Raw genomic sequence first — 19,245 nt, 5'->3', positions numbered from 1 at the left:
GTAGGGGCCTAGATCATACTGCAGCCTGTAAAACTCCTGGAATCTTCTGCACTGACAATCCTGATTTTTCTATCCAAGTGTGTGCAGATGCACCCATTTGATAATGACTGTACACAGTGCACGGCACTGGGAAGAGGAATTGATGAGATTTGTGGGCTGCAGTATAGTCAAGATTGGAGGTTCTGCCACCCTTGGAGTTAACATAAGCTCAGTGGATGATTGGTGGACCTATGATATTGGAGTTCAGTTCAAATACCGATCACTTAAAATGTGGGTGGAAAGATTTGCTGTTGCCCAGTTATGTTCTTTGTATGCTTTGGGTCTGCTTACACAATAGAAGACTGCTGGTTTAGGATTGCCTACCAAATGTGCTTTGTAAACTCAAAAGCTGCTACTAAGCTTTATGGCATGCCTGTTCTTCATCCCCTTTGAACTGGCTTATCTGCTTGCCAAGTCTCACTGCAGCTTTTCAGAGCACAGAAATCATTTTTGGATAGGATCAGTTTAGTTTGCCTTTTTTAAAGTTGTATAACAGTATAGTAATTTTCAGGCAAAACTACTGTATTTCACGTTATTGTGGAAATGGCAGCAGAATTCCTACAAAGCCTTGTCTGCTTCCTCTTAACTTTTTTTCTCTTAAGTTTATCATCTTGTATATTTTGTAAAATTCTTTGAGTTTGGTTTAATAAAAAAGGTCGCTAGAAAGTGAAGTTTCTAAACCAGGTTAATGCTCTTTTGGAATTCATTATATTTGGCTTTCATGGAAATGTGTTTGGAATTTGAGCCTGAGTGCCCCACCCGCTTCCCATGAATGTGGTTAGGAGAAGCCTACACCATCTTTTTTGCTGCAGTTGTATCACTCAGTGTAACTAGGAATTACAGTGGGCAGAGCCCATTTTCAGTGGTGATCCTGAAGAAAGGCTGCACCACCATACATGTCATCTTAAACTGCTAGTACAGCATAAAAAGGGGAAGAGTATATGCAAAGTACACAGATTCATATAAGCAGACAGGAAGACTTGCACAGTTAAGTATGCAGGAAATTTTCCCAATAGTGAGAATATGATATGGAGTAAGTTCTTACAGTTAAAGCATGTTAAAATTATTTCGAGTTCTAGCATATTAACTGAAAAATCACGGAAGTGGAAATGTTTTCAAAATACTTGCATTTTAAGATATTTTAACAGCTTAGAGGTTGAGGGAAGGAAGAGGAGGCAAGGGGGCTCAAAAGCCATGAAGATGGAGGAACAAGGTAACTTGTGGGGGAAATGAAGAAAAAAGTAGTATTGGTAGTAGGGAAGGTTAAGCAGGGAGCAGAAAGGGCAGAATGGTTCTGGGGAAATAGAAGCAAGAGACCCAGAAAGAAGGTAGAAAGTGTGAATGTGTGTGCACGTGTGCGTTTGCTTCTGTGTATGCATGCCCTTGTGCGTGTTCCTGCGAAGTGTGTGTGGGGGGGTGTGGAAGACGGCAAGAGGAGAGACTACAAGAAAGATTCTGATACCAGAGCAGCAGATCCAGTGTAGAGAGAGACCGACAATAATCAGGATTTTAGATGAACTTTTAGAACGTGATCTAGTATTAGGCTTACACCAAAGTTCAGTAGTTTCTTCCAGGTACAGGCAGTAACTTGTAGCAAGCTCACATTGGCTTGTCTTAGTGGGATGTACTTGCTTGTTTTATTGTTGAGAGCATGACAGAGTAATATATGAGATTATGTGTAAACTTGAGTTGTACCTTGGAGGAAGAGAGAGAGTAAGGATCATGTAGCTCTCAGTGAAGTGTTGATGATTAGTTCCTGATTACTGAAAAACTGTATGCTAGAATCTTAAAATATTACTGTGGCAAATGCTCATTATTCTCTCTGCTACAGTAATCTTTAGGCTGTATGGGTTGTTTCTTATCTAGGAAACAGCAGCTAACCAGCTTCAAAAAGTTGCTTGGAGATCATTAGATGGTTATCATCGCATCCCTAGTTAGCCAGATTTCAGGCATTTCTTAAGGTTTTGTATGTCTGGATCACATCAGTTGTCTGCCTTACCCCTTGGACTGTCTACTCCACTAAGTGTGTTCACAAAGTGTGTAGCTCCAATTATAGCTCATTGCAGGCTACAGGAGCATCCACGTTTACATATTTAGACAACTTTTTTACCTTTGCAGTCTTTTTCTAAGTGTCTGTAATCTCCCAGTTGGGTGAGAAATTTCTTAACCAAGAAGGGTTTCCAGGAGAACTTTCAAATGTCTTGAGTCCATCATGCAGTATTGTGTACCTGGAATGTCTGCTAGACAGTTCATTTCAAAGAATTTTTCTTCCACAAGAAAAAAATAGATGTATATCTGGAGCTATTTCTTGGATTTTTCACTTGGACTTCTGTCACTGCAAGGGAATATATGAGGAATTTGGGTCTCAGGTCATCTGTGATTCTTAATGATACCCTTGGCAAGACTCCCACTTGAGAATGATAAATGGTATGTGAAGGCTGTTTGCTTCCAGCACAAAGACCTATTTTTCAAATCCCAGTCCTGGGATTTGTCAGAAGAGAATTCACTTGGTAGAGACAAGAAATACCCCAAATCCAGGTGCCCCAGCTCCAAAGTGGTCATTCACCAAAGATTCCTAAGACTTTGGAGAGCAGTTCCAGGAGGGATAAAACTGCAGGTTGTGTGGGACAGCAAAGACTGGCACAAACATGGAAATATAAGAGAGATGTTTGATCTGATCAAGGCATGCAATGCACTGAATCGTCTTTGGTTCCATTTATCTCCAAGTTGTTCCAGACAATACCACAGTCATGTTAGTACATCAACAGACATGAGGGAAGTCAGGTCTGCAACCCTTTGTAGACCAGCCTTGTTAGCTTGGTATGTACGTTTACAGCACAGTCTCTCTACAGGCATCCTACGTTCCATCAAAGCAAAACTGTGTGGCAGACAAGCTGCGCCAGACAAAGGCAGACCCTCAGGAATGGAAACTAGATTAGGGGATCTTCCAAGATTGGATCCATCTGTAGGGAGTTCCCCAAGTTAACCTGTGTACCTCCTCAATCAGCTGGCAAAATTGTGTTCCATGACTTTATGAAAGAAGGCTGGGAGACGGATGCTTCTCCATTTCCCTGAACACTGATGTTCTTGTATGTTTTTCCACTGATATCCAGGGTAGTTCTGAAGATTCTAAGATCATTGTAGTGACCCCCTTCTGGTGTAGGCAACACTGGATATCCCTCTGTTCTCATGTTGCAGTATTCTAACATGAGGATCCTCTGCCCGAGGCGTCCTGAATGGTCCGGCCCATATACAAAAGCTTAGCTTAGCTGCTTTATGGTTTGTTGGATGTCGCATGTAGGAACCATAAACCATGGACCATAAATGTGACGTCTGCACACATAGACCTCAAAACTTCTCTGCCGCCAGTTGAACATCAGCTTGCTTGTTCTGCTCTGCTGCAAGTGACTTCTCAAAGATATGTACCCTGTTGGGGAATTTTTCTTTTCAATTCTATCTAGGTTGCTGTTAAATTTTCCCTTAAAAGATGACACTGAGAATCAGCTACGGAAAAGTAAAGTGTGGATGCCAAATCCCGCACATAGAGCCACAACCTGTACTTATTTTGCTTGGGGCCTTCTCACTATTATAAAGCGTGCTCTATTTGCCAGTCGTTTGTTCCTAAAACACTGCCCAGCCATCTCTCAGCCCTAAATCTCTTCATGGAAAACCAACGGCTTAAACGTCTTGCCTTGGGTATGGAAGCAATGCCACAGTCTCAATCATACTGCTGAGAAAGAGGGCCAAAGTAGCTGGGCCAGAAAAAGCAATTATGGCTCTGGGTACAGACATCCCGCCAGCTGCTAGTTTAGGGGCTGAGGTACGTTTGGTTTTGGCGACTTCAGCGGGTACTGCTTTGAACGCTGCCCTAGTTTCTCCAGCCTGCATGTCCACAGAGGTACCAGCAACATTGGCTTCTGATGGGGGGAGCCAGTTTCATCTGAATGGCTAGTTTACCTTCCATCCTTGAGGGAATGTACTACTAGTCCTATGCTGACCTCTGATACTAGGCCTTTGCCTACTCACCCTGGACCCAAGGTTCCTTCTCTGAAAGAGAAACAGCAGTCTAAACATCTGTCTGCTTCATTTATTTTATTTTTATTTTACATTTGTTGACTGGGCTAGTCTAACTGGATATATGTCCATTTTTAGTATACAAATTGTCATACATGAGTAAGAAAAGACATAAGGGGATAATTTCCAAAACTGATTAAACATAAAAAAAAAAAACACCTTTTAATTAGGTTTATATAACCTAAAATAGCAAAATGAAATGAGTAAGCAAGATAGTATAGCTTAATATATACAAGGAGTGATGTGTAAATAGATTAGAGCAGTTGGAACCCAATAGATAAAAACAAAACTTATAAATTAGAAAAGGTTGGTCATGTTAAGTGTTTCAGTCAGGTTTAATACATGGGCATAGCCGTTGTGAAATTAGGAAGATTCTTAGTTGCTTCTTGAAAAGTGGAGTGGATGTCAGGGATGTTAGTTTATTAGGAAGCTTGTTCCAAGAGTTTCTAATGGTGTTAGTAAATAGACAATCACCAGATTTATTGTTGGATTTAAGGGTTGCTACTAGTAACTTATTAGCTGAGCATAGGGTTCTCAGATTTTTATACGGGTTGATAAGGTTAGAGAGTATGGGAGTATTTGTGGGATGATACAAGATCTTGTGGGTGATAATTAGTTGCTGAAGAAGAAGCTGGTTTTGCAGTTCCAACCATCCTAGCTTTTTCAGATTTTTGGCAATGGTGAGTTCGGAATGGGGAACCAGTGGCAAATCTGGCAATGTTATTGTAAGAGGTGGCCAGCTTATTGAGATTGTTTTTGGTTAGATTAGTGTAAATTGGGGAGGCATAGAAAAACAAGATTTAACACATTTTAAGCAGAACCAAGCAAGGTTCGAAAAAGTACAACAATAAACAGGCATTCTGGAGTATACACAACTGAATTAAGTACAAAAGAGGAAAACAGTGAATAGATATTACATGAAAATGAAAACAAAATGGAGTAACAAACAGAGTTTGCTAATCTACAGTATATACAGTATGTGAAGGAGGTTGAAGGTTGGAGACATAGAAGGGTTACAGAGAAGAAATGGATCAGGATGGCCTGGGTTAGCAGAATGAAGTATATGAGGGTGAAAGGAGGTAAACTGATAGAGGCACAGTGAAGGGATGTGGAGAAGAAAAGGATGAGTATGGCCTGAGTTAGTAGAGTGAAGTGAATATTTAGATGTTAGTGGGATGAGATGGTTGAGGGCAGCCACGGTGGTGCAGCGGTTAGTGTTGCTGCCTCACAGCAAGAGGTTCTCCAGTTCGATTCTCGGCTGGGGTGCCTTCTGTGTGGAGTCTGCATGTCCTCCCTGTAGTCACGTGGGTTTCCTCCCACATCCCAAACACATGCTCTAGGTGGATTGGACACTCTAAATTGGCCCTAGGTGAGTGTGTGTGTGTGTGTGTCGGTGTGTGCGCGCGCCGGGCTGGCAACGCGACACTGTAAAACTCCACTGCCAATCATGAGTGGACAGGTGATCCGCTGTGGTGACCCCTAACCGGGAAAAAAGCCGAAAGAAGAAGTGGAGAAGGGTGGAGAATAGGTTTGTTTGGGAGATAGTAGTCCTGGCTGTAGGTGTAAGGAAGGGTTTTAGTCTGTAAAGGAAACCAAGTTTTCTATTAACTGATTTGATGGTTAAGTTTATGTGCGAGTCAAAATTAAGATTATGATCAATTGTTATGCCTAAACGTTTAGTTGTTGTGTCAGATACTATTATAGTGCCATTATTTGATACAACTGTGAAATTGATAGGGGGAGACTTCTGGGTAGGGGTGAACAGTAGAGGTTTAGTTTTTTTAGGGTTAATGAGGAGACGGCGTTTATAGAACCAGTTTTCAACTAAGGTAAACACTTTGTGGGTGCTAGACTGCATTTCAGCAGATAATGCTGCTGCACAGATTAATGTAGAGTCATCGGCATATTGTATGCAGGTGGTTTGAGGTAGGGAGGTTTTCAGATCATTAATGAAAATAGAAAAGAGGAGGCGTCCCAAAATAGAGTCTTGTGGGACTCTCTGGGAGATAGAGAGCAGAATTGATAGGTTGTTGTCCCAGAGGACTACTTGTTGTCTATTTCTTAGATAGGATTTAAACCATTTGACTGAGGTAAGTATATCTAACATGCAGTGATTCACCATGTCAAAGGCTTTGGAGATGTCCATAAAGAGAGCGGAGGAGAGCAAGTTGTTAAGATTTTTATTAATACAGTCAGAAAAGGATAATAGCGCAGTTGTAGTACTCTGAAATGGCCTAAAGCCATGCTGGCAGTCAGCTAATAGATAATTTTGGAGGAGATGATCAAGTAGTTGCCGATGAATGCATCTCTCCATGTTTTTTGCTGAAGGAGAAAGTAGAGCTATGGGACGGAAGTTAAGAGTGTTCAGTTGAGTTACCTCCCTTATTTAGTGGGATAATATGTGAGACTTTCCAAAGAGATGGTATAGAACCTTCTGTAATGGTTCTGTTTATTAAGATGGAGATAGGGTATGCAAGTACTCCAGCTGCAATTTGCAGAAATTCAGCTGGAAGAAGGTCAGCTGAAGGAGTACATGGTTTTATTTTATGAAGTAGGGTATGGATGAGAGATGTTGGTACAGACTGAAGTTGTAGGGCAGGAGGTAAATTGGTTAGAGAAGAGAGTCTTAGATATGCTGGCAGGTGATAAGGTATTTGCTAACGATTGGACTGTTTAAAAAAAAAATTATTAAAAGAATCTGCAATTTGGCTGGGAGAATTCTGAGTCAAATTAGATGAGGTTGGAGATGTCCTTCAAGAATGCAACTGCAGTCATAACATATGGGTTGTCCTTCCTCAGGCAGCCCTCGGTCGGCCGGATTCCAAAGTCTGGGTCCGACGTCGGCTGATGACGCATTTCTCTCCGATGTCAGAGCGGCTGGAGTATATAAGCATCAGCCGACACCATCTTCTTCAGTCTTTCTTGCCGCGCGGTGCCCGAAGCAGAAGCAGTTCGCAAGTGCCGGTCGGTCAGCTCCTGTATTCTTCGAATCCGAAGTCATCAAAAAAGCTAAGTACCCCGTTGGGGACATTTTCTTGCCTCAGCCGATGTCAGAAATTACTGAAAAAGTAAATAATTGTTTGTCTTGTGGTAAACAAATACCTCATAAGGATTTCCACTCTTACTGCCTTCCTTGCCTTGGCCCAGACCACGACGTCTCGGCCTGTGCCGCCTGTGCTCGCTTCAATAAGCGCACTCTCAGGCGCCGGGCGGAGTTCACTGAAGACTTTTTCGGCGAAAAATACGATTATACGATGCCGTCGGAACTACCGACATCGCAGACTCCTAAGAAACGAAGAGACCGGGACCGACATCCTCGACCCGCGTCTTCCTCCGACACCACGCCAAAACCTACCGCGAGTGCCCCGGTCCCCTCTGAGGCGGTTATTTCACCGCTCCGAACCGAAGACACTGCGTTACCGATACCTCCGATACCGGAGACCACACTGACGCCAGTTATTGATTTTCCTCCGGATACTGAAACCGAGGAAATGCCCGAGACCATTGCTGTGGATAAGGTCACTCCTGCACGTGGAGCTGCTAGGCCTCCCATGTCCGTGTCTATCAAGGCCTACACACGTGCTAAGGCAGCCAGCAAGACCAAGCACCTTACTGCTAAAGCCTTACCTCAGCCTACTCCTGAAGCACAAATCATGACTATGGCCGCAGACTTAATTTCCATGATCAGAGGTTCCCAGGCCCATCCTGAGAGAGGATCCCAGCCTCCTCCTGATAAGAGGCCCAGGGTTGAACCCTCTGACCCTCTCCCTTCAGATGAAGATTCTGAGGACTCTGTTCACTCCGATAGCCAGGAAGAGCCCTTCCAGACCTATGAGGACTCAGATGCAGAGGACTCCATCCCCTCGGCCTCTCCTCCTGAGGATATTTCTTTTGGGGAAGTTCTGCATTCCATGAGGGAACATTTTAAGTGGCAAGGCCAGGAATATTCTGATTCCAGAAAGCGCCTTCGAACCTTCCTTAAAAAGCCCCAACACAGGCCCTTAGCTATACCTCCTGTGCTTGATGTTTTGGATGATCTATACTCTGACTCCAGTGTTACCCCTGATACTCTCCCTCCTGCCAAGCCTGACAGATACTATAGGGTCCCAGAAACACATTCTCATTTCTTTAGGGCCCATGCTGTTGATTTAGAAACAATTTCACAGGGACCGAAAGGGGTTTCAGCTACCACCTCCAAAAATCCTTTGCCTTCCAACAGGGAAGCTAGGTCATTAGAGAGATGGGGGAAGAAGGTTTACACTTCCACTACCTTATCTATGAGAGCTCTCAGTTGTCTCTTTCATATGTTTCAATATCAGGATTACCTGTTAGATGATTTACAGAAAACTTTGGCCTCTCCTGAACCTTTAGATAGGAAGTCTTTACAGGAGGCTGTACATAATTCTCAGCAAGTTAGCAATCACTTTCCTCAGTGTGGATATGATGCATTGGAAGCTTCATGTAGGGCAGCTATGACAGGGGCGGTCATTCGTAGACATGCATGGTTAAAAGAACAACCTCTACCAGATCATGTTAAGGCAAAACTTCTTGATGCACCCTTGGAAAAGAACAAGCTTTTTGGTGCTAATGCTAAAGATGTGTTAAAGTCCATTGAGGAAAAAGCCAAGTCAGTTCAGACAGGCAAAGATTTCCTCCAGGTTCAGCCACCCAGATTCAGCAGGAATTGGCCTTCTAAAAACTGGTCCTTTCCTAATCCTGAAAGATTTCAAAGGGGCAAAAACAGGCGTGGCCGAGGGAAGAGGACAATACAGGGGTTCCTACAGGGGACGACAATGGCAACCAGCAAACCAAAGAAGCGACACAGGGGTTTCTCCTGCCCCACAGGGACAATCCCAATGACTTTCCTCTACTTCCGCTGACCAAGGAGCAAACAGAAGCTCCTTTGGGCGGAAAATTATCTCTGTTTTCAGACAATTGGCACAGATTGACAAAGGACAAATGGATTTTGGACATTGTAGACCAAGGATACAGGTTCCACTTTCATACCTTGCCAAGAAAACAAGGCATGCCAAACCTACCACAAAACCAGAGGGCAGAGGCTATCAAGCAAATTTCTCTGCTTGCTCAGATCAGAGCAATAGAAAAAGTTCCACAACAAGAACAAGGCCAGGGGTTTTATTCAAGACTGTTCCTTTTTCCAAGAAAAGAAACTCAATGGAGACCAATACTGGATTTGTCCGCATTAAACTCTTTTCTCATAGTACCAAAGTTCAAAATGCTGACTCTGCAGCAACTCCTTCCCATGCTGGGCAAGGGGTCTTGGCTGATTACTCTGGACCTCAAGGAGGCATACCTGCATGTCCCTATCAGACACAGCTGCAGAAGATACCTCCGATTTCTTGCAGGGCCAGAGCATTATCAATTCTCAGCATTGCCATTTGGCTTATCTACTGCGCCCAGAGTATTCACAAAATGCCTGGCTTCAGTAATTGCTCATTGCAGGCTCCAGGGGATCCAAATCTACCCGTACCTGGACGACTGCCTCACACAAGCGGACGACAAACTGATTTTGACAAAAAACTTGAATTATGTCATACAATTGCTACAGGCTCTGGGATACACAGTCAACTTCCAAAAGGCAAGACTTCAGCCATCCCAGCAAATAACCTTCTTAGGAGTCAAACTAGACACAGCCTCTCAAATGGCTTACCTGACAGAAGACAAGCAAAAGAAGTTAACTCATTATTTCAAAGGTTTGGCAAAGCTCACCCAGATGACTGCAAGGAGATTCCTACAGGCCCTGGGTTACATGGCCTCCTGCATTGTACTGGTTCCATTAGCAAGACTACACATGAGAAAGCTTCAATGGTACCTAAAAAGCTTATGGTCTCAACACAGCAACAACCTAGAGACAACCATACCGCTCATTCCATGCCTACAAAAGGAATTTCTATGGTGGGCCTCGGTAAGCCAGGCAAACACAGGTATGTCGTTCAAAAAACCTCAGATAACACAGACCATGACCACAGATGCCTCAGACCTAGGATGGGGGCGCACATGGAGGGCAGATGTATTCAAGGACAATGGTCTCCAAAGGAAACACATCCTTTATATCAACCAAAAAGAAATGCTGGCAGTAATGCATGCCATCGAGGCCTTTCGACAACAACTTCAGCAAGGCCACCTGCTAATACGGACAGACAACACCACTGTCATGTGGTACATAAACAAGCAGGGGGGCACCCATTCTTACCCCCTTTGCAGACTGACAATGAATCTTTGGGAAAAATCACTGAGCCTAAACATACAGTTGCAATCCCAGTTTGTTCCAGGCAAAGACAATGTGCTGGCGGACAACCTAAGCAGGAATTTCCTGGACCCCCACAAGTGGAGGTTACATCCAGAAATCTTCATACGACTCACCTCGACATGGGGCAGGCCAGAAGTAGACCTATTTGCCTCCCACCTCAATCATCATCTGCAAAAGTTCTGTTCAAGGACATATCATCCACAAGCATGGAAAATAGATGCTCTCTCATTCAACTGGAACTTCCTAAAAATCTATGCATTCCCACCTCTGCCACTGATGACCACAGTATTACTAAAGATCAAAGCAGAGAAGCCCAAGGGGATCCTAATAGCTCCAGACTGGCCAAGACAACACTGGTACCCACTACTACGGAGCATATGTCACAACAAAAAGTGGGCCCTTCCCCAATGGCCCCAACTTTTGACTCAAAACAACTTCAAGACAGTACATCCCAACATTCAGACGTTGCAGCTAACAGCTTGGGAGATCCCATGAATAACCTCAATCTATCTCTCTCTAAGGAAGTTCAGCAGATACTAACAGAAGCCCGAAGACCATCCACCAGAAAGGTTTACTCAGCAAAATGGAAGAGATTCAGCATTTGGAATACCAGCAAGGGTCATGATGCATCATTATTGAACATCCCACTCATTCTGGAATATTTGGCAGATATGCTACAGAATGGACTCTCATATTCTTCCATAAAAATACATGCTTCAGCTATTTCAGCTAGATACAACACTGATCCACCTGTGTTTTCACATCCTTTGTTAAGGCAATTCCTTAGGGGAATCGAGAATATAAAGCCAGCAAGAAAGGCTCCAGTACCAGCTTGGGACCTCAACTTTGTCCTAGAGAAACTGACTCTACCCCCCTTTGAGCCAGCAGCTTCTGTGGACTTACAATTTCTCTCATGGAAGACAGCTTTCCTGTTGGCACTTACCTCAGCAAGAAGGGTTTCGGAATTACAGGCCCTAATGGCAATACCACTGTTCATAACCTTTCACAGAGACAGGGTCTCCTTACGAACCAGCCCTACCTTTCTGCCAAAAGTGGTATCTAGGGTTTCTTTAAATCAAGCAATTCACCTGCCTACTTTCTTTCCCAATCCTGAGAACAAAGGGGAAAGACTGTTGCATACCTTGGACATTCACAGACAACTTCGCTACTACCTGGACAGAACCAAGACCAGTAGGAAGTCTGATCAGCTTTTTGTAGCTTACGCCCCTGCAGTACAAGGAAAAGCGATTTCCAAACGGACTATTTCAAAATGGATTGGGCATTGCATCAGATTCTGTTATTCCTTCCATGGAAAGAGTGTACCAGCCAATGTCAGACCACACTCCACCAGAGCTACAGCCACCTCTACAGCATTCTTAAGAGGGGTGCCTACAAAAGACATTCTAGAAGCTGCTACATGGAGCTCCGTGCATACATTCTCCAAACACTACAACCTCCCTTTATATTCCAGATCCAGAGCAGGCTTCGCTTCGGCAGTCCTGCAGGGATTGATAGCTACACCATCCTTTTCTTAGAGCATACAACCTCCCCCAGCTAAGCTATGGTATTCAACCCATATGTTATGACTGCAGTTGCATTCTTGAAGGACATAGTACAGTTTTGTACCTACCATAAATGTAGATGTCCGATAGATATGCAGCTGCAGTCGGTTTTCCTCCCTCCTTCCCCTCTATGCCTTGGGTCCACTCCTATCCCTATTATCCTTAGCTGGGGATATCTGTTATGGTGTATCTGTTTATTGCTTATTTATTGTCTGGAAACCTATTTTTGTCTTCCAATTTGATTACAGCCTTCATTGGAGGTCACCTGGCATCTGGGGCAAGAAACACTGAAGAAGATGGCGTCGGCTGATGCTTATATACTCCAGCTGCTCTGACGTCGGAGAGAAATGCAACATCAGCCGACGTCGGACCCAGACTTTGGAATCCGGCCGACCGAGGGCTGCCTGAGGCAGGACAACCCATGTGTTATGACTGCAGTTGCATATCTATCGGACATCTACATTTATGGTAGGTACAAAACTGTACTTTCTGGTGCCAGGTTCAGGGGATGGGCACAACAGTGCTCAGCTTACCTAATATTCTAGATTATTTAACAGAAATGCTCCACAAGGGCCCATCTTTCTCTTCAATTAAGATTCATGCCTCTGCCATTTCAGCACATTATAATATTGAGCCACCCCTCTTCTCTAATATCCTGCTAAAACAATTCTTTAGAGGGGCCAAAAATTTAAGGCCCCCCAGGAGAGCTCCCACTCCAGCCCGGGACCTTAACTTTTTGTATTGGAACCCCCCCCCCCCCCCTTTTGAACCAGCTGCTACAGCAGAGTTGAAATTCCTTTCTTGGAAAACAGCCTTACTTCTAGCCATCACTTCAGCAAGAAGAATGTCTGAACTGCTGGCCCTCATGGCAATGGAATCCTTCATTATCTTCCATGCGGACAAGGTTTCCCTCAGGACCAGTCCATCCTTTATGCCCAAGGTGGTGTCTAGTGTGGCTCTAAACCAGTCCATTCATTTGCCTACTTTTTCCCCTAATCCTCAAAATAAAGGGGAAAGGCTAATGCATTCTCTGGACGTGCACAGACAGCTTAGATTGTATTTGGACAGGACTAAGCCTCTCAGAAAATCTGACCAGCTGCTATTTAGCTGTGCTGCAAGGGCAGAGGGGAAGGCCACTTAAAAGCAAAGCATTTCCAAGTGGGATAGCCCATTGCATCCATTTCTACTACAAGCATCATGGAAAACCTACCCCACAAGGGAATAAGATCACATTCCACCAGGGTTGCATCTACCTATATGGCATTTCTCAGAGGAGTCCCCACCAGGGACATCCTGGAAGCTGCTACCTAGAGCTGTGTTCATACTTTCACCAAGCATTACCACCTGCCTATCTTTTCTAAATCCACAGATGGATTTATCACATCAGTCTTACAGGGCCTGATTGCTAACCCTAATGCTCTTTAACTACCTCCACCCTTCCTTAGCTTGGGGATCATCCCAAATGTGATGACTGCAACAGTGAAATACGAAGAACATAGTAAAGTAGTGTACGCTTACCATAAATGTAGATGTTGGAGTGTATTCACTGTTGCAGCCCTGGTTACCCTCCCTCCAGCCCCCTGACTTCTCTTGACCTTTACCTTTTCTTTTTGTTGGGCATATATTATATCATGTGTATTTGCTTTTTGCTGGGGGTGTTCCATACCATATAATGGCTTCCTTTTGTGGGGGCAGCTGACATCTGGGGCAAGAAAAACTGATGTAATGGTGTCGTCTGCATGTTTTCTACCCCTGACAACCTGACGTTATGGAAGAAGTGACCGCATCTGATGCAGATGTCAGAAGACTCTGGTATTCAGGCCGGCTGAGGGCTACCTGCAGGCAGGTAACCCAAATGTGATGACTGCAACAGTGAATACACTCTAACAACTACATCTATGGTAAGTGTACACAACTGTACTTTCTCCTGGCTCCTATTCCATTGGCTTCAGATACCTTTATCAGTATTACTACACCTATTTTGGCTCCTTTTCTTATCAGACCTTTGATTTCAGAGCACTTGGATCCGAGAATCTCAGAGCTGTCCCGTGTCCGTTCCGAAGATCATTGCATCTTGCACTCTGATACCATCTCTGAGTGTGTTGGAGCCAGATGATTCTCTGAGCCATGTCTGCCCTTTGTAGCCTAAAAATTAGACCCCTGTGCTCTGAAACCTTTCTCTAGTGCTCTACCTTCTAGTCAGAAGGAACAGACTGTCCGGAAGCATGTCTTCTCTCACCCGTTGGCCTCTATCGCTCTGGGGCATTCTGATTTTGAGGTAGAGGAGATCTTTTCTATGCTTCTAGAGGAAAGCTTTTCCCCTGACCCATCTGTCTTTATGTCTTGAACCTCAGCATTGTACACCACAGGGAAAGCCAGTCGAAAGTCTCCTGGCTACCCACCAGGGTATACCCGTATCTTCTTGATACTTTTCCAGAACATCTGCTGAAGACTTGCCTAAGAAGAGAGAGTGTAAAATGAATAACTTGGAGTCTGCTCAAGAGTCAGTCATGGTAGATATTGATTTTGATAAGGAGGAAGGGTCCCTAAGATCACTACTGATGTCATCTTCTTTGGAGACGTCCTGGAGATCCTCAGGCAAAGGAGTGAGTGGTCTACTCTCAACCCTTCTCAAGAGGAATTGGTATTCCTGGAAGCCTTGAGATCGGCAGGTGGAGTCATCCAGGAGGTAGATGGGCCAGATCCAGTTGAGTTGATCTCTTGGTGGTCATGGAAGAAACCTGACTGTGTTGAGCCAATCCCCAAGTGACCAGACTGGATCCTGGTACCACCCAAAGATAGAGAATTTTGGAGTAAGAGAATACCAGTAGATGCCATGCGTCTAGCTGCAGCCACAAAAAAGGAACCCGCAGAACAGAGTTTTTCTGATGTTCTTTGTGTTTCACTTTTGCAGTCATTACATTTGGGTTATCTGCTTGCAGGTAGCCCTCAGTCGACCTGATTAACAAAGTCTTGGGTCCTGCGTCGGTTTCTGTCCCTTCTTCCATGACGTCAGGTTGTCAGGGGTATAAAACATGCAGCCGACACCATTACATCACTCTTTTTCTTGCCGTGTGGTGCCCGAAGCAGAAGCAGTTCGCAAGTGCCGGTCGGCAGACTCCTGAAATTTTCATTTTCGAGTTTCAGAATCGAAGTCTTCAATTAAAGCCAAGTACCCCGTTGGGGAAACTTTTTCTTGTTCCTTACCGATGTCAGTTGTTTGTCTTTTTGGCTTTTCCCCGATTAGGGGTCGCCACAGAGGAACTCCGGTCCCTAATGATTGGCAGTAGATTTTTATGGGGCCTAGTTGCCAGCCTGACGCCCAACCTTCAGCGAAGGCACGCCCATTCAGGCATGTCTTTCGAAATAGTTAATAATTGCATTACTTGTGGAAAGCAAATACCTCATAAAGATTTTCATTCGTACTGTATTCCTTGCCTAGGCCCAGATCACGGCGTACCTTGCTGTCGGTTTTGTGCTTTATTTAATCAGTGCACTATCCGTCGTCTGTATATTTTCGCCTCTAAATATTTCAGTTCCCTGTTTAATTACCCAGAAATGTCGGTTAGCCATCCGACTGCCAGGATTCCCAAAAAATGCAAAGATAAAGATAGAGACAGGCCGCTGAGGTCCAAAACTGCTGCTGATGCTTCTAAGCCAGTCACCAGTTTGCCGGTACTCAGTGAGGTGCTTTCGCAGCCCCTGATACCCGCTACTTCTGATTCGCAGCCCTCTACTGAGAACCATTCAGAGTCTGGTATGCCGTGAGATGCTTCAACTATGGAACCCGCGGATGTCTCTACCTTGGATGGGTCTGGAGCCACTGTACAGGCACCGGATTCTGAGGGTGTATTCAGGCCTACGGACTTGCATATTAAACTGACGCCTCCTTCTTAACTTAGGCTTAAATCTCGAACCATGCCTAAAAAAAAACGACGCCCAGGCCACATGCTCAGGCCTCTATGCCTAAAAACAAATAAGAATGGCTAAAGATCTAATAACTCTAATCAGGGGTAGCCAACCCCCCTTCTAAGTGGCATAGGACTGAAGTTGTTTATGAATCTTCTGACCATGGTTCTGTTTTTTCTGATTCTTCTGATGATCTGGATTTGCCCTTATCTACTTATGGGTATTCTGATGCAGAGGACTCTATTCCCTCTTCTTCCCCTCCAGAGGATTTTTCTTTTGGGGGAAACCTTGCATACTCTAAGGGAACAATTCCACTGGGAAAGCCAGGATTTTTCTGATTCAAAAAAGAGGCTCAGGGATTTCTTACTCCTGCCTCAACATAGGCCTTTAGCTATTCCTCCTCTACTAGACATTGTTGATGATGCTTTTTCGGAATCTAGTTTGGCCCCTGATTCCTTGCCTCCTGCTCCCAGAAAACCAGGGTCCCTGAGTCACAGAAGTTCCTTTTTAAAAATCCTATTGCGGAACCAGAGACTATTGCACAGGGGCCAAATGGCATTAAGGCTTCTACTGCTAAAAATCCTACCCCTTCTGATAGAAACTCCAGGGTGCTGGATAGATTGGGTAAGAAGGTTTACACTTCTGCAACCTTGGCCATTAGGGCTTTAAACTGCCAGTTTCATATGTTGAAGTGTCAACAACATGTTATTGGATTGCTTAAACAGAAAATTATGTTGATTCCTGATTGTGTGGAAAATAAAGAATTACAGGATTTATTGCATTCTGCTGAACAGGTTGGAAAACATACTTTGCAATGTGGTTTTGGTTTATTAGAGGCCTCTTGCAAGGTTGCTGTTACTGGGTCTGTGCTCAGAAGGCATGCTTGGCTTAAGAAGCAATCTTTACCTGATCATGTTAAAGCTAAATTGTTGGATGCTCCCTTACATCAGGTCCGCCTGTTTGGCAACTAGGCTGAGGAAGGTCTTAAAAAGATGGAAGATAAAGCTAAATCTATGCAAACTGTTAAAGATTTTTTTTACAAGTACAGCCCCCTAGATTTAGTAGGCACTGCCCCTCTAAGAATTGGTCATTTCCAACACCTTCCAGGTCTTCTCAAGCCAAACCCAGACAGCAAAAACCCCAAGTTTCAGTCCCAGAGGACACACAGGACTAAGCAGTCTGGGGCCTTCACTTCCAAATCTGGTAGTAATAAGACTCCCCCCTATGGTAAACTCTCTCAATGACTTACCAAATTTCCAAGCACTTATCAACTGACTGCCCCTTTGGGGGGAAAGATTGCTCTTCATGCAAAGAACTGGGAGCTCATTACCTAGGACAAATGAGTTTTAAATAGTGTCCCAGGGATATAGATTTCTCTTCCACACGTTGCCAACACCAAACGGGTGGTTGGACCTACCCCCAAATCACTGGGCAGAGTCCCAAAACAAGTACTTTCTCTCTTAAGCATGGGGGCTATTCAGTTGGTACCAGAAGAAGAAACGGGATAAGGTTTCTTCTTGAGACAATTCATGGCGTCCTATCCTGGCCCTGTCTACTCTAAACACCTTTTTGGAGATTCCAAAATTCACGATGCTGACTCTTAACCAGTTGCTTCCTATGCTAGACAAAGATGCCTGGTTGGCAACTCTAGATTTAAAAGAAGCATACCTGCACATCCCAATCAAGGAATCTTGCAGAAGATACCTTTGCTTCAAAGCAGGCTACATGCACTATCCATTCTCTGCACTGCCCTTTGGCTATCTACTGCGCCCAGGGTATTCACAAAGTGCCTAGCTCCAGTTATTACATTTTGCAGGCAAAGAAATGTTCAAATATACCCATACCTGGATAATTGTCTAATTCAGGCAGAAAGCAAGGACATAGTTTTGAATCATCTGGCCTTTGTGCAAAGGGTTCTAACTTGTTTGGGGTACACCATAAACGAAAAGAAATCTTACCTGGTACCCTGTCAACAAATTATATTCCCGGGAGCAAGCTTGGATACAACTTCCCAGATGGCTTACCTCACTCCAGAGAAACAAATTCATTTGACCACCTACTTCAAACAAGTGGCCACAAAAACCCTGCTATCTGCAAGACAAATACTGCAAGCCTTGAGGTTCATGGCCTTCTGCATTCTTCTAATTCTGTATGCAAGACTGCATATGAGGAAACTACAGTGGTATCTAAAAAGCCTATGGTGTCAACATTCTCAGGATCTAGAAGTAATGATTCCTGTCATACCTTGCCTACGCCTAGAATTCCTTTAGTGGGCAGAGGCCTGCCACCAAAACAAGGGACTACCTTTCACACAACCCCCTGCCGCCCAAACCCTAACAACAGACGCATCAGACTATATACATGGGAGGCTCACCTGGCAAGGAAGTGTATTCAGGGCAAATGGAACCCAAGTCAAATGCACCTGCATATCAGTCAAAAAGAAATTTTAGCTGTACAGAATGTTCTTCGTGTTTCACTGTTGCAGTCATTACATGTGGGTAATCTGCTGGCAGCTTGCCGTTAGTTTGCCTGAATTCCAAAGTCTCGGGTCCTGCGTCAGTTGCGGTCTTCTCTTCCATGACATCAGGTCGTCAGGGGTATAAAACATGCAGCCGACGCCATTTTCTTTAGTCTTTCTTGCCGCGCGGTGCCCGAAGCAGAAGCATTTCGCAAGTGCCGGTTGGCCGACTACTGAAATATTCGAGTTTGAGTTTCAGAACCAAAGTCTTCACTAAAGCTAAGTACCCCGTTGGGGAAACTTTTTTCTTGCTTTTTACCGATGTCAGAAAAAAATTAATTGTATTAGTTGTGGGAAACAAATACCTCATAAGGATTTCCATTTATACTGTATTCCTTGCCTAGGCCCTGATTACGTGCCTGGCTGCCGGTTTTGTGCTAGATTTCTCCAACGCACTATTAAGCGTCGGTATATTTTTGCATCAAAGTATTTTGGAAACCGATTTAACTACCCAGAGATGTTATCCGACTACCGGAGTACATAAAAAATGCAAAGAAAAGGACAGAGAAAGGCAGTCGAGATCCAAAACCGACGATGAAGCTTCTCCTAAGCCAGTCGCCAGTTCGCCGGTACTCAGTGAGGCGCCTTTGCAGCCCCTGATACCTGCTACCTTCGAGTCGTAGGCCTCTACTGACACTCATGTAGAGTCCGGCATGCCGCAACATACTCAAGGTATTGGACCAATGGATGCATCTCCCTCGGATGGGTCCGGAGCCGCTGAGTAGGCACCGGCTTCTGAGGGTGTATTCAGTCCTCAACATTTGTACATCAAACCGACGACAGCTGCAAAACCAAAGACAAAAGCAACTTCTAAAACTAAAAAAATGACGCATGAGCCACATGCACAGGCTTCTATGCCTAAAAAACAGATG

General features: G+C 44.3%; 1 protein-coding gene across 4 annotated transcripts in view; it reads left to right on the top strand.

Moving 5' to 3' along the window:
* YTHDC1 (YTH domain containing 1) overlaps positions 1-19,245 on the top strand; it is a 1,387,762-nt gene that overhangs the window by 74,971 nt on the left and 1,293,546 nt on the right. The gene's annotated exons all lie outside the window — the stretch shown is intronic.

The sequence above is a fragment of the Protopterus annectens genome, chromosome 2.part2 (genome assembly GCF_019279795.1).
Source record: "Protopterus annectens isolate FY-2018-M chromosome 2.part2, PAN1.0, whole genome shotgun sequence".
NCBI lineage: Eukaryota > Metazoa > Chordata > Ceratodontiformes > Protopteridae > Protopterus > Protopterus annectens.
The sequence above is the reverse complement of the archived record's forward strand: the minus strand, read 5'-3'. Positions and strand labels throughout refer to the sequence as shown.